This window comes from Protopterus annectens, chromosome 12.part0 (assembly GCF_019279795.1).
Source record: "Protopterus annectens isolate FY-2018-M chromosome 12.part0, PAN1.0, whole genome shotgun sequence".
In the NCBI taxonomy this organism is placed as follows: domain Eukaryota; kingdom Metazoa; phylum Chordata; order Ceratodontiformes; family Protopteridae; genus Protopterus; species Protopterus annectens.
The window spans coordinates 853,343,436-853,359,944 of NC_056746.1; positions in this window are offsets into that span (position 1 = coordinate 853,343,436).

Below are 16,509 nucleotides of genomic sequence, written 5' to 3' on the forward strand. Positions count from 1 at the left end.
TGACAGGGAAGACAACTGCGGCAAGATGAATTTGTTGGATTTTGACAATACTACTATAGAAATTAACTGGGTCAGATGGAAAGACTTTGTAAATGTAGAGGAAACATGTTGATCAAATGAAAGGGAATTGTCAATGAAAGTACCTGGGTTTGTTATGCCTAGGTCTGTCTGTCTGAAGAAGGATACCATTTATAACTTATGCAATAGGAGTAGCTTTTTTGCAAAATGACACTATGCTGCACCAGGTATGTATGTGCATATTCCATCTCGTGCTGAAGCTGTTAAGTGTCAGTGAATAAGCAGATAATGTTATCCAGCTTGCAGTCATCAGCAAACTTCATCAGCCACACTTTTGGAATATTGGACTTGATATCTGCAAAATAAATGCCCAATAGGAGGTGGTGCAACTTTGATCCCTTTGATAACTCACTACTTACATTGTGGAATTTGTCAGACAATTTATAAACCAACAAATGGCTTAGGGGTTTACAATAAGTTTGTCAATTTTTTTAACAGTATCAGCATGGGGGATAGTGTTAAAAGCCTTGGACAGAATAAGTTAAGCATTGGGCAATGACAGAATACTGTCCACAACCTTTGTAATCTTTTCAAAAAAATCCTTGCTAGGTTCAGAAGACCGAACCCGCTCTTCAAAAAACCAAATGAATTAGGGACTCGATCAGTTAAACTGCGTGCATCTGCTTACATGAGTTCTGTTATGATGCGTTTCATAGTTTTGAATATATAAGGCTGGTGTGGCCAATGGACCTTTAATTGCTTGAATCTGTAGAGGGGCTGCCCTTCTAAAGGGAGTCACAGCAGTTGTTCTCTGCAGGTATCAGGCACAAACTCTGACTAGGCTGAGGATGAACAGTTTAAGTAGGTGCTCAGGTGCTGCATACTTGGCACTGATGAGAAGGCAGCTCCTCTGGTCTCATGGAAGCATTTCTAATCTTTGACAGGGATTTTAAGTCTTGTTCCAAGGTGATTTAAGAGGAAACTATATTTTCAGAGAGACTGAGGGCAACAATGTGGGTAAGTGGAGTAAAATTAGCACTACATTTTAGAATGCTTATCAAAGAAAGTTGTTTCACATTTTCAGATAATGCCTTACACAGTGTGTGCTCTTCTAGAAACATGAATGAAATGAGTTGCAACTGATCAGACAACAAATATATTTGTGCCATAGTACCAGTAGGCAAAGGATGCAGGGTCACTGTAAGTGAGGACAGCAATTAAAATTGGTCAGTCACTGCTCTAAAAGCTAGTCAGGCAAACAAGAAGGCAGAGGATCTAGACCACAGAAGCTAAAGCCAAGTTGAGGTTAGAATAGCTACCCCAGCCAAAGATAATCATAAAGCATTTTGTAGTCATGTTTGTAATCTGAAAAGCACAATGCAACAATGTGTTGAGCTGATTGTGTATGATGTTACCTACACTGAGACTGAATATATAGATAACCTACTGGACAGTAAATTTAGCTCTAATTTTGCCCCTGTCTCCCCTCTGTCTGTCCCTCAAGAAATACCTGGAACTGGCTCACCTCCAGGCCAATCATTGAATATAATTCCCCCTTTCACATGTATCTGTCCAGACACATGCAACAACTGAAATGCCCACAGAGATACCTTAATAAAAGGATACCAGGACTAAACAACATGTCCTACATGGACCGACTAAAAGCCCTATCACTATATTCAGTATTCTACAGACTAATAAGAGATGACAAGTGTCTGGCATACAAGGCATCATCTGTCCCATTAACTAAATACAAGTAAGTCCCAAAGAAGAAGCACGCTAGTAAACTATAATACGACCTTTATTGTGAACAATAAGCACTCAGAAAGTATTAAACATAAGTGAAAATGCTTCAAAAAACCAAAATAAAGCGGACTTGTAACTGATCCAGCACTTTCATCCACCGACATGTGGATTTTTTCAGGATCAATTAATCAATTACATAAGCTAATTTATATCTTTTTTGGCACCAAACTTCATTACCTGAACAGTTTATGTCATTCTAAATAATCAATATTAAATAATAAATACATATCTCTCAAATCAATACTTAAAAGCCCTACGATCTCTCAAAATAATTAATACTTGACATGTACTTTATGTACACTTCCCAAACAAAACTTCCCTAAATTTGTACATTCAAAAAATGTATATATAAAAATGTTCATTAATAAAACACTGGGGATATGTATGAATTTACGTATTGCAAGTTGTGACATGCAGCTGTGTCTGAACACAAAAATGAATCTTTAACATTTAAGATACATTAAATATATAAATTGTTTAAAACCAAATAAAAGGTTGTAAAATGTAGTGAATATGATTCTATGGGAATATAAAATAATATGAAAAAAGATAAAATAAAATCTGGTAAAACCTGTATCATAAAAATATATTCTCTTTATGATAAATAAGACTCTATAAATTATTCATATATAAATACATAAATAATTAAATGAATTTCCTATTATAAATATCCTTTTTTTAAAAAATACTTTTATAAATTTTATTTCTACTATGGTATTTAAAGTCTCAATGGTGGTTATAAAGTCTTGTATATGTCATGTTGAGTACTAAATTGTACCCTCCAAAATAAGTAAACTAGATATTCTGACCCATTACTGCACACCAGCAAGTCATATCATCAGTAATACTTGGTCAAGGGATCTAAACCTCTTCTACAACAGATCTGTTTGAGGGACAAGTATATTTTGCAGAGGATACTGCTGCTGTGGAACAGAATTTCCATCCACATAAAACAAAGTTCAACCCTGTGCATTTTCAAGCACAACTTAGATATATGGAGGGGAAACAGAAAACTTACCCCAGGACTGTCCCCTGTACTACAAATGCTTTATCCCATGTATAGGACCCTCAAATTATCTGTATGGTATGATTCCAGTTATTCTCATTAGGGGTAATATGTAATTATCGACCATGCAATGAGTAAAGTTAATCTATAGTTAAACAGGGTAGGTTATTTCAAGCACAAAAATGGAAACTGGCTAGGTTTAAAATGGTCTGGAAGGGCAGCTAGCCTCGTATTTACCCATGAACCTATGAACCTAAAGATGCAGATGGGATTGTATTAGGTATTAGTTTCATTAGGTTGATTTTGGATGAGAACCTTATAGTCGTATTTGTAATCAGGAGAGGTATGGGAAATCCGTCCATCCATTTTGTGGATAAGTATGTGCAACAGCTGTATTAGAAACAAACAGGATGTAAATGTCCCCACCAGTTAAGGCCTCTACTTGCACTACTCCAGCAACATACATGCATTCAACTGAAAGATGGCTCTCAGCCACTGCTAGTTGTCATTCTTGAAACATGATGTCAATAACTCCTCCATCTAATGAAGGTAAACTGACTTATCTGTTATTCATTCCTTCCTTCCTCCTTCCCCAGTTCACCCAGTGAAGCCCCAGTCACTGCTCAAACACAGGTCACCAGTAACACAGAGATACTCTCTGCCTCTCTGATAGCTGTCCAGCAAAATAATGAATGGATGGATGGACAAATGGATCGACGGATGGATGGATGGATGGATGGATGGATGGATGGATGGATGGATGGATGGATGGATGGATGGATGCACTGAATTTCAGCCATACCAATGGTCACCAGAATGTTTAGTATGCCTTGAAAATATGAGGAATAATGATTATAACATGCTTTAGATACCCACATCTGTGGCATAATTGGATGAAACCCTGCATAGGACCCAGATAACCAAAGTTCAACTAGCAGTTTGTGAAAACTAGGCAGCTAGTGCCCTGTGCCAGTCCCATGAAGTTTCACCTCACCCCCTCAGCTCTTCAACAGCTAAAAAAAGAAAAAGAAAAAGGTCCACTCCTTCTTCTCATACAACAATCAAATGGCCAGATACATGCCCCCACATTTTAAAAAATAAATTGTGCTACAAAGAACAGAGAAACTGCTCTATAGATGTTGTGAATAACTATAAGAAATGGACTTTTCTGTTTTAACTGTTCCTTTTGCAAATATATAAAATAGCTAGTTATGAATAGTTTTGAATATCCTGCTGCTAACAAAAAGTATTATTTGAATGGTACTGTGTTTTACCTTGCTTTGTGTGAAAGGTGTAGGGCTTTTTAATGGAGGCAAAACTGTAAATTAAAGGAAAGAATTGGTAATAGCTTGTCTGGTATAAGGAGGCATATTACAACTAATGCTTTATTTAAACATATTGACTGCAAAGGGGGGAGAAGATTTTTCATTTGTGGTTATACAGATATTTCATCCTTCAGTGAGAGGAGATACTATTACAAAAATGGATTAATGAAGTTCATTCCACTGTAGCATCATGTTTAAATAAAGCAGTATGTTTAAAACCAATGCTAAAATCATTGCAACAGAGATGTAAGTGATACTATGTTTTAATAACTCTGCTGATGTCATGAGTCACGTGATCTTAAAATTTGAAATGCTTTGATTGTGGCCATCTCTGTTCTTATTCTATTACAGTGACAGTCCCCCGGATTTAATAATTTTCTGTGCAGAACTAGCTTAGTCCTGCACGGAAGCAGCCATTTAGGAGCAGGACGGCAGCGCGCCATGGATATTAATGAAGGCGTGCTGCCTGAGCTCCTAATCTTACATGGAGTGTGTAAGAGTGCACGGGGAGAGTCTGAGAGCAGAGCTCTCAGAATATACACGTCCACACAATGAAGAACAGCAGAAAGGCCAAAAGAATGAGCGAGACCGCTCATAGGTGTCCGCATACCCCCAGCAACATCCCCCCATGTGTACAACAGCAATAGTAAATACAAAGTGAATAACCATACCATTATTTTTTTTATGAATCTGATTAAAGCTAACGCAGGTGTGCGGGTTTGCCCATCACTTAGCTACAGTTAATGCAGCTTAAATGGCTGAAGATATATGCAAATGAAGCACTATAGCAATAGTGCAGTGGGAAAAGCATTCGCCTTACAAGCAGGCATTTGCAGTTCGAGTCCCACTGCAGCATTTTCCATATCAGGTCACGTTATGACCAATATTTTAGTTGTATAACCTACTAAATAACATATATTTGTGAAATGGAGTACTGCATTAAATGCAGATGTGAGGTGTCAGTGTCATAATGTTGCAAGGTCCACAGATAATCACATGTGCCCAATACAATCTATGTACACAGGAATCATGGATACAAATTGAAGGTAAAATGTTTAATGAATGATAACTCCATACAGCTTCCAAATTCCCCTCCTTCCCAAGAATCATTAAATATTACTGTCTAATCAGTACAGTTGTAAGCAGGAGTAAGCACTAGTAAACAAGTGTAAGCACCAATAAGCAGTAGTAAGCATATTTAAGCACTAGTAAGTGAGTTTAAGCCCATTTGCGTGGGGTTAAGCAATGTGCACACAGGTTAAGCAATACTGAAGCTAACTCTTTGTAAGCATATTTAACCGGAGGTAAGCATTGTTTACCCTTGTGCAAACCCACTTACAACTACTCAAAAGTGCCTTAATCACTCTGTATCCAACGACCCTTGTTCTGCACAGCAACAAAATAAACATCCTTGCAGGTCTTGAACCCAGGACCCGATACACTATAATCACAATAGTTAATGGCCAAGCTATCACAACGGTACAGAAGAATGAGGTATCACCAAACAAATCCTCACAATAGTAAAATCAAACTGAACCTGTGAAAGGAATCAGTATACAGTCATTTGTTCTATAATCCACTACATAACATAAATATGTGAACTGGAATACAGCCGTATGCCTAGATGAGAGGTGTAATTGTAGTAGAGTGTTGAAGTCCCCAATAAAACACAAGGACCCCATACAGTGTACATACACATGAATCATGGACACCAGACATATATGTATAAGATGTAATGAATAATAAATCAATGCCAAAAAGAAAATATAATGCAAAGTCTATTGTAAGCAACGCTAAGCACTGCACAGGCCAGCTTAGGAGGTGTAAGCAATGTGTAGGCCTGCTAACTCAATGTGCCCAGTGGTATACCCCTTTAAACAATGCCATCCTTAGGTAAGTAGGTTTGCCCATAGCTTAGCTTTTTCAAAACTGGCCAATAACAGTAAAGTGTGGGAAATTGGCCCTACTTAAACCCAACAGGTGGAATACATCTCATAACTGGTTGTAGCTTTCACTTGCAAGCACCATCGCAGAAAGGGGAGAGGGTGTGTGCTTCCGGGCGCAGCACTGGGGCATCCAGGAGTCCAGAGTCATGGCAGGATTTCCTGTCAAAGGCCATGAGCAGAGACTGCTGCAGGGCCATTACCAGGGTTCCCAATATTAGGCAGAAGCCCGGGACCATCTCACCCATGACCTCACCAGTGCCACTGGCATACTCCCAACTGGTGAGCAGGTCAGGCATCACTATGCCGACCTGAAGCGGAGTAAGGGGGACCTGTTAGAGCAGTAGCTCCAAGAGGCTAGAATGGCAGGGTCTATCCTAGTTGTGTGTAAGTATAACTCCAGTATGTGTGTAATAATTGCCAGTTCATGTATATCATCAATACGTATGGCTAAATATTCCTCTTATGTCCTTTACAGCTGCAAGTGAGCAGGCCGTGAACCAGCTGTCTTCTGGAGAGATTGCGATGTGAGGCAGGTTAGTAATACTCTTGCATGTACTGTCATAGGAAATAAATCTAAAAGTATTAGTAAATTAATTGCCAGTATAAAACCTGCATATATCAGAGAATATGGCAGGAAAAGTCTCATACAGTTTGCATGTAATAAAAGCACAATAGCCTGCCAATAAATGTCTAACTGCTGGACTGCATGTGTATACTCTGGTATCATATGGTAATGTAGATTTGCAATCACATAATAGTACTGTTGTATTAAGCACTGTTACCCACACTGTGCACCATAAATAGAATGTGTAGGAATGCCTAAATATGACTGGTGTAATCCCCAGAGGTCATTTAGTAAAAATGAGCGACACATAGACAGAAAACAGTGCAAAGGCAAACAACAAAATCCAAATAGCACATGCAACTGAGACGTGAACTCTTGTATTTTTAGCACACACAGCCATGGTTCATATCCTGGCAGTGGTAGTAGTCTGCATACAGTATCATACCCCACAACTGTAGAGATATGTCCAGAATGTCCAGTAAAGTGGCCATTATTGAATCCCCAAATGCTGTGGATATTCTACAAAAGGTCCTTACAGAAACAGATGCTTGGTGCCAGAGCCATGAGCTCAAGCTTAATGCCAAGAAATGTATAGTTATCCCCTTTGGGAAAAAAACATGTACCCATGAATTACCACATAGGTGACAGTACAATAAACAACAAAAGTGTGATGAGAGACTTAGGAACACAGGTGGACAGTGGTCTCACCTTCAATAACCACATTACCACAACAGTCAGGAAACCCTTCTATGAGGCACACCTCATCACTAAGGGCTTTTCATCCAGAAAAAAGGAGGTCATTGTCCCACTGCACTCATCCCTCATTAGACCCATTATAGAGTACAGCACCCCATTTGGTATGTACCTCACAAGACATCTGCAACAGCTGGAAAGGCTGCAGAAATACCTCACTAAAAGAATCACAGGCCTAAAGCAAATGCCCTATGCTGGCCATCTAAAAAACTCCAAGCTACACTCTGTGGCATATCATCTACTCAGAGGTGATCTCTACTTAACATACAAGGCCATGTCAAACCTTGAGCTGTTGGACATGCTCCACTTAAAGAAATCCCAATCCCTCAGAGCCACATGCTCCAGGGATCTAAATCTTGTCATCACAATGAACAAAACATGCTGGAGGGATAGGTTCCTGACCCAGAGACTCCCCATACTCTGGAATAGACTGCCCATACATATCAAGCAGAGCACCTCCTTGGCCCTATTCAAAAGGAACCTTGACGACTGGATGGGAGATAGGAAATTCACCCCTGCTAGACAGGGGTCCAGGGAAGTAAATATTGTGGGAAGAAATATGAGGGGAATTGTTTGGCTAGGCTTGTATAGGCCCTAGGGCTGATAACCTAGTACCAACCTATGAACAACTTTGATGGACAGTATTTTAGTTGTAACAGGCACAGCCATGGTCTGAATAATGGGAGTGGAAGTAGGCTGCATACAGAATCATACCCCACAACTGTGCAGATAAGACCAGAATGTTCAGTATATGGGCCCATATCTGCTGCCTGTCACCCTGTCCCCCTGGGAAGTCAGTGGGATGATCCCAGATGTTTAGGCAGTAAACAGGGAATACAACTGTTTGTCACACATCTATGAGAACAAACCTGTCACTCTAGCAACTCCCGAAACTGTTATGAGAGTAATAAGCCAAGTATGTCCTATCTACACGCCCATGTTGTCAAGCTGTGACCAGAGTGTGTACAGTAACAGAGTGAGATGAATGTGCATAATACTAATGTGTAATCTGGTACTTTGTGTGGCAACATTCAGGTAGTGCTAACAAACATTGGCCCCACAAGTACGTCAGATACAAACACTGTGTCGAGAAATAAAATGCTTGAAACACTGTACTGGTACTGTTTACTCTGGTATTGTATGGAATTGTGAGTGTTGCAGTTGCTCTGAATAATAAGGTATCACTGATCACTGTCACCCATACTGCACTACATAATATAACTGTGTAGGAAAGCCTGTATGACAGTGTGGTAAGTCACTAAAGGTTGAAGATGGCAATAATCTAGATATGTCCCGGTTCACCTGCATGTGGTCAAGACATGGCCAGTGTCTGTGCAGAAAGAGATGGACAGGTATGTGCACATCAACCTGGAATCTCAGAGTATGTGTAGAAACAGTTAGTGTTAACAAACATTTCCTCCACAGGGTATACCAGGTAAGAAGTGTATACTGCAGGAAAAAACTGTTCATGCATAACGATGATGGCAGCCATATCACTGTCCAAACTAAGGCAAAAGGGTAGTGTAGTAATACTTGTAAGGTACAAATAACAGCACTGACTAGGAAAGTAATATGAACTACAGGAATATACTAGTTGTTAATTGACATCTTTCTTTCCCCCACCATATCTCCAACAATAAACTAAATACCCACTTCAAACGGTATGTAATGACGTCAGTATTCTGTTGGGATATATGTCCTATTGGCTGATAATTATTTAAGTCTGTTTCCATGCATGTGCTATCTAAAAATACTCCAACATTAATGGCATGGTGCCATCAATGTACCTGCATGCTGTTGTTATTCCCACTGTGGTCCCATATATGCATGTTTTCCGTTTACTATGCAACTGTTCTGTATCTGGTGTCTGGGTTAACGGGAATATCTATGCATGCTGTTATACCTAACCCTGGCATGTGTTGACTATTACTAACCCACATACGTTGATACACCATAAACACCATAGCACATATGGAAATGCGGGTCCCAGCGGACTCACCTGTCCCACCTCAGTTAGCCATGGCACCGGGCTCCAGAACATCTGGGGCCCAACCCGGGACCTCCTCTTTGGTCCTGCACCACCTTCGGGTGGAACCACCTCAAGGGATAGGGCTCACACCTCCCCTGGGAGCAGGCATGGACACAAAGCTGTCACCCATTGCCAGGTCCAGGTTGTGGTGCATAGAGAGCTCAGTCAGCAGTTTGGAGATCTTCTACGCCAGCTCGAGGGCCGCATGTTGCGACTAGAGGGTCAGTCTGGCTCTCCGACTCAGCCCCCAGCACAGCCACCTTCAGGTCTGTGAAGGTGCAGTGGTGACTGCTCATGGGTGGCAATCTCAGTCCCACTGTTTCCACTAGTGGGCTTATGGGCTTCTGATTTCCCAACCCCCCTCCCCATCAAGGTGTTTACCCCCCCATGTGTCATATACCGCCCCTGTATGCATCTTTTTTGTCTTGTCTGTTAACCTACCAAACCTACTACCCCAAATATACCTTCTATCCCTCCCCAACATCCCACTTTCACTTGGAAAAAAAAAGGGGCAATCTGTTCCCAAAAAAAAAAATATCGCCCCATACATAGGTGTCCATTTCGCACACATGTCCACTGGACACATGTAATCTGGTCTAATTGGCATCACAACATATTAATGTTGTCCTCACACCTCTCTCAGGAGTTGGTGTATCCAAATCTATGTCCAAAGTCAGTGTATATGCACAGCTGTTGCTGTAGAAAAAATGAGCAGCTATGGACCTTCCCTACACCTTCCTGCATATCCCTAGCTATTTTCCATACTGTCTTTTCCTCTTTGTGCCCCTTTTACACCACTTTGCAATCAACCCTTTTTTCCTTTTCTTTTAAAGAAATTAGCATGTGGTAAGCGGCAGTAAGCACTTTTAAGCAGCAGTAAGTGGGTTTAAGCCTGTTTGCATGGAGGTAAGCAATGCCTGCACAGGTTATACAATTTAGAACCTAACTGAGTATAAGAAACTGTAACTGGAAGTTAGCGGTGCTTACCTCTGCACAAACCTGTGCAAATCCGCTTACAACTGCTTAAAAGTACCTTAATCACTCTGTATCCAACTGTCCTTGTTCTGCCCAGCAACAAAATAAACAGCCTCTGCAAGGTTCGAACCCAGGACCCTGCACACCATAGCCAAAGTGATTGGCCACTAAGCCATGCCAGATATACATAACCCTGATGTTTTCACAAGCATACAATCCAGCACAGTCATTCAACAGTAGAGGAAATGTATTTAAACATGTAGATGTATGTGTGTGGGTGTGTGCATATATTAATATCTGAATACATATATATACATATCTATATATGTATATAGAAATATATATATATATATATATATATATATATATATATATATATGGGTCCCCTTGACTTCATCGACACGCCAAAACACCGACACGAGAAGACCGACAAGACAGATGATCGACAATGTGAAATCCCGACAGCCGAAACACCGACATGGGCAACGTGTGTGAGTAAGTGTCGCGATAGTAGTGAGGATTTAGCGTTAGGGAGCGGACAGGTAAGTGTGCGATAGTGAGGGATTTAGCGTTAGGGAGCGGACAGGTAAGTGTGAGATAGTGTGGGATTTAGGGTTAGGGTGTGGGAAAGGTGAGTGCGCGGTAGTGACGGACTTTAGGTGTAGTGGCGGGTTAAGTGAGTTAGGGTTAGGGTGTGGGTGGGTACGTGTGCGATAGTGATGGAATGTAGGTTTAGTGGCAGGTTAAGTGAGTTAGGGTTAGGGTGCGGGTAGGGTAAGTGTGCGGTAGTGTCGGACCTTAGGGTTAGGGTTTGGATTAGGGTTAGTGCATGTATAGTTGTGTGTTATGTGTAGTTTACGTTTTGTGTGTCGGTGTTTTGGGTGTCGGTGTTATGGTGTTCGGTTTAGTGAGTTGTCGGTTTTGTGCGTTTTCGGTGTTTTGGTGTCGTTGTTTTGAGTGTCGGGTTTGTGGCGTGCCAGTGTTGCGATAGGGATCCATATATATATATATATATATATATATATATATATATATATATATATATATATATATATATTATATATATATATATATATATATATATATATATATATATATATAAACATACAAGCATATGCATCGTCTATAGAATATATATATATATATATATATATATATATATATATATATATATATATATATATATATATATGTAAGCAGAGATATATATGTATATATATATATATATATATATATATATATATATATATATATATATAGGTATATGCAGACATACATCTGTAGATAAAACATATATGTCCACATGCATTGTTAATGGAGTTGAGAGGCCCCAAACAACATATGTCTTGTACGAATAGGTATCCACCCAACAGTCAAACACGTCTGCCCTGCAATACACTTGCCAACTGTTGCAGATCCCTTAACCAGGACCTGACATGACATGGGCACAATATGTTAACAGTACTCCATCCCACCTGTATGATGTCAGGCTGGTATCAGTAACATATCATGCAGTACAGCGTACAATGTGGAAGCAATAAACATCCCTAGGATACCTATGCACAGACACATATATGCAGATACAGATATATATATATATATATATATATATATATATATATATATTTAACTACACATACACACACAGAGATATGTATAGGAAGATACATATGTAAAAGGTGCACACAATATGGAACAGCCACTATGCCTACAGTTACCACCTTACCAAATGTACACTGTATGAGCCACCAATACAAATGACAATCATTGCCTGCAACATATACCCACAGAGAGGTCAAAGGATATAACACCACACACAGGTTTACATACATGGGAAAGCTTTATTTGTGTACTTTTACATTTGTATATGCCATGTCATATAGCTGTTTAGACACTGACATCCATATAAACAGAGTAATGCAACTGTGAAACAGTTATACTAATACAGTAGTCTGGAAAGGTTTACATATGTTGTGGTCCAGGCCAAGGCCTTCAAGAGTACAACAGTAAAGACAGACTGGGCCACAGGATACCAAACAATCAACAGTAAGTAATGCAGATGTATAGTCCAGCAGCTTCTATCTACATTCTGTACACAATCCTTAGCGGGTAAAGACCTCAGTTGACACAATGGGATGTATCTGTTACAAAACAAGGCATAACTGACACCATCACAATCACACTGACAAACAGCACAGTCTGTGTGGCAGGAGGCAGTAGGTCTGCATTTACCCAAGGTTGATTGCATGGTAATGTACATCCAGATACCTTAACGCAGCTTACCCCTGATATCCCCACATGTTTTAACAGCGTAGGCTAGTTATGGTGCATCCCCCCTAGACTCAATAATACAGGGCTATATACCACTGTTACATACACTGGCCTCTGGAGTGCATAGCTGCACACATGTATTGTGTAGGTGAAGCCCACACATATATGGACCAAACCCCACAGTATGTGTGGGGGACACAACAGCAGTGGAGTGATGCCAGGAATGGTAGCATGATATACTCACAGCCCACTACATAACAACCCCTTACAGCATGTCATATATGCAAACCTAGTATGTAGGAGGAGGACAGAGGCTGGAACACAGGCCCATATGTGTAAAATTGTTGTCATACACTAAGCGAGTTGCTGGTGTTACAGGATAGTCTGCAACATACCCTTAGTCAGGAATATGACGTTAGAAACAGAAATGGATGTAGCCGTGTACTGATAGCACTCAACACACACACTGCCAGTGATATATCTGACACAAGACCTGTGTGGTGGACAGACAAAACATAATAGGCACACCTCTGGCCATCAAGAAGATAGGCCCACAGTTGAGAGCTATGCAGTCAGACTGCATTCCAAGTTAAACTAGTATGTACACACAAACCCTGTAACACCAGTGCTATACAATGCATACAGCAACACTACTCACACTCTGTCTGTAGTTCTGGAACCTCCTACAAATATGTAGCTGGCCTGAGTGTGCAGGTTCTCCTGTAAGAGGTACTGCTACCTGCTGCCTGCAACACTGATGCCCACACACAGGAAGGATGTCCATCATACAGGAAAGGTAAAGGGACCACGCCCTCATGATGTAGGGATTTATAGTAGTTGGTTGCCATGACAGTGGTAATTGGAAGTACTACACAGTGTGCTGCATGCAGGTAGCAAGTGGAGGACACTGATTGGTGCATCACTTACAAATTCCATGCTGCAAGCTATGCAAAGCAACTCATTCCATTTACTGAAGAGAGACTGAGAGTGAGAGAGAGAGACAGAGAGAGACAGAGTGTGTGTATAAGGCAAAGCACAAAAAAAAAAAACCACCCAAAAGAGTCTGTATTCCCATAACAGGTATTTGAAGTATATACGTATGTAATTGACCATAGTACTTGATCCATAATAATGGGATAGATGATATAGATGATGTGGAATGACTTATATGTGCCTTCAGGTGTCGTTTTGTTGTAATGATGTTCAGCTGAACAACTGCTAAGGACAATAGAGTCCGTCCCTGAGGGTAGTGGGCCATACTTGTCAACCGTGCAGAGCAGCACTAACTGATAAGATGTAAGCCATCATAGTGAGTGTTGTGTAATGGGAAGTATGTATATTACATGGCCAATAGCTGGTGGTGGAAGTAATGCCATTATGATGGACACGTGGGATCCACAGCCCACCCCTTGCAGGATACTCAGGTTAATCTGTATTGTAGCATGCAGGAATGCCATAGGTGTGTAATAGGGTTACCTGCACTCTGGCCCTACATATACCCCCATAATGTCAGGCTGTATCTATATGTGGCACCTGTCTGTGTTGTAGCAAGACAGAACAATGCAGCTGTGTAGGAAGGTGTTGTGAGATTGTGGACCTGATGTCTGAATGTACATCACATATAGGTATGCATATGTACACACACACACACACACACACACACACACACATATATATATATATATATATATATATATATATATATATATATATATCCACAAATATACAGATACCCATGTGTAGATATGTATATGAACACATATATGCATCACATATAACTACACATAAATAGATATATACCTATATGCACATATCTAAATATATACAAACACACACACAAACATATATGCATGTAAATACATGTTCCCTATATTACTACCACAGTGCTGTATGTTATGTGTGAAGAAACAGCACACGTAGCAATACACACAGATATCTACAGCTGTCAGTGTATGCAACATGGACGGGTATGTCACGTGTGAACCCCTTGTTTGGCCCACATTGCCTTTTGCCTGTAAAGTATGAAGTGGGAATGTGGGGAGGTATGGCATATATAGTTGTGGGGGTTGTCAGGGTTGGTAGATACAGAGGACAGCCTAGGAGGTGGTATGTGGCACATGTGGTGGTTAAACACCCTGGGTGGTGTGTGCGGTCTGTGATGTGGACACCCCAAGGGCCCCAATATGGACACAACGGGAACAAGCCTCCCACCCACTGCTACTCACAACAGCAGTCCACACCCTGAAGGTGTCTGGCCTGGAAGCTGAGCAGGAGCATTTTGGACCTGTGAATGTATACTGGGTGCCTCAGAGTGATGTAGCACATCCCACATGTGTCTGTGGAGCCTGTTATGTAACAGACCCTGGACCTGACCTCAGGGGACAGGAACATGTCTGTGTGTACCCCCAGGGGGGACAACATCCCCTGGGTTGGTTCCACCTGATGGTATTGCTGGACCAATACATGAGGAGTCCCCAAGGTGGGACACACATGTGATCTGGCTGGGTAACATGGGGCAGATGAGTTTGAAGAGGTAGTTCTGCTGGCCAATAGTACATACACATGCTATTGTGTCACTGTTATAGAACATATGTTGGTAGTAATAGTCTACACAATCCCAGAACATGTCCAACAGCATGCATAGATAACCGCAACAACACAGTATGTCAGATGTGCAGCACACACATAGCAAGCATACCACAGGCATATATGGAACCATTGTGGCCCTGACAATGGCATGCAGGTGAATAGTCTGTAACAGGCCAGCAATTATAGTGTCTACACAGGGAACATGGCTACAAACACATTGCACAAAACATGGTACAGTACAATATCTACCCCACTGGTAGGTATGCTGTAGCCATACCTATTGAGATGTGTGTACGGTTTGTTGTCACTGATATAGTGAGGGGTGACAGTGATGTGTACCAAGAACTGTGGTAACCTTGCTGCATGACTTGCTCACACCTGCCTCCATCTTTATGTCTTTCAGGCACAATGTCTCATGCAAGGCTGTCAGCCTTCACAGCAGCGGAAAATGACATCCTGTTGGATGGACTCATTCATCACTATGCAACTTTGTTTGGCCAGGCTGCCATGATCAGCAGGAGCGTACCACCCTGTGGAACAACGTAGTCCACAAGGCAATGATGTCGGACTGCACAACTGCAGTTGTGAGCAGGTCTGGCATCATTGTTCTCACCTGCTTCGCAATGCTTGCCGGTGTGCTGCTGCAGTCTGACGGATCACCTCTCCACAGGGGAGGGGCCATGCCATCCATCCCCACCTGACATGTGTGGAGGAGCTCTTGGCCAGCCCTTGGCACCTGCCCATCCGGCCAGCCACCAACCACGAGACACCTTTGTGGAGGTGGGTGCCATCCACACACTGGCCGAGGAGCATGCAGGTGAAGCCATAGGGCACATCCATAGACCACTGTTGCATATACATCTGCATCGGTAAAGGTAGATCATGCATATCTGATATGTCATAGATATATTTTGTTGCTGCATAGTAGTGTTAAACATATGTCTATATGTGGTAGTACTGTGGAAATGTACTGTTGATGTACTGTAATACTGCACCCACCCTGTAGCACTGCCACAGTTGTGGCCACTGACTTTCCATCTCTCACCCTCTTATGTAGGTCCCTCCAAGATACCACCAAGGCAGCAGCCTGTAGTTGATAAGTATGGTTTATGTAGATGCTTGCCAATACACCTGGCATGTAATGGTGATGGTATATTCCATGCACACATCTAATACACTGACCCAGAATGCAGGCTGCACATGTCCACGTATTGTTGCTGTGAAAT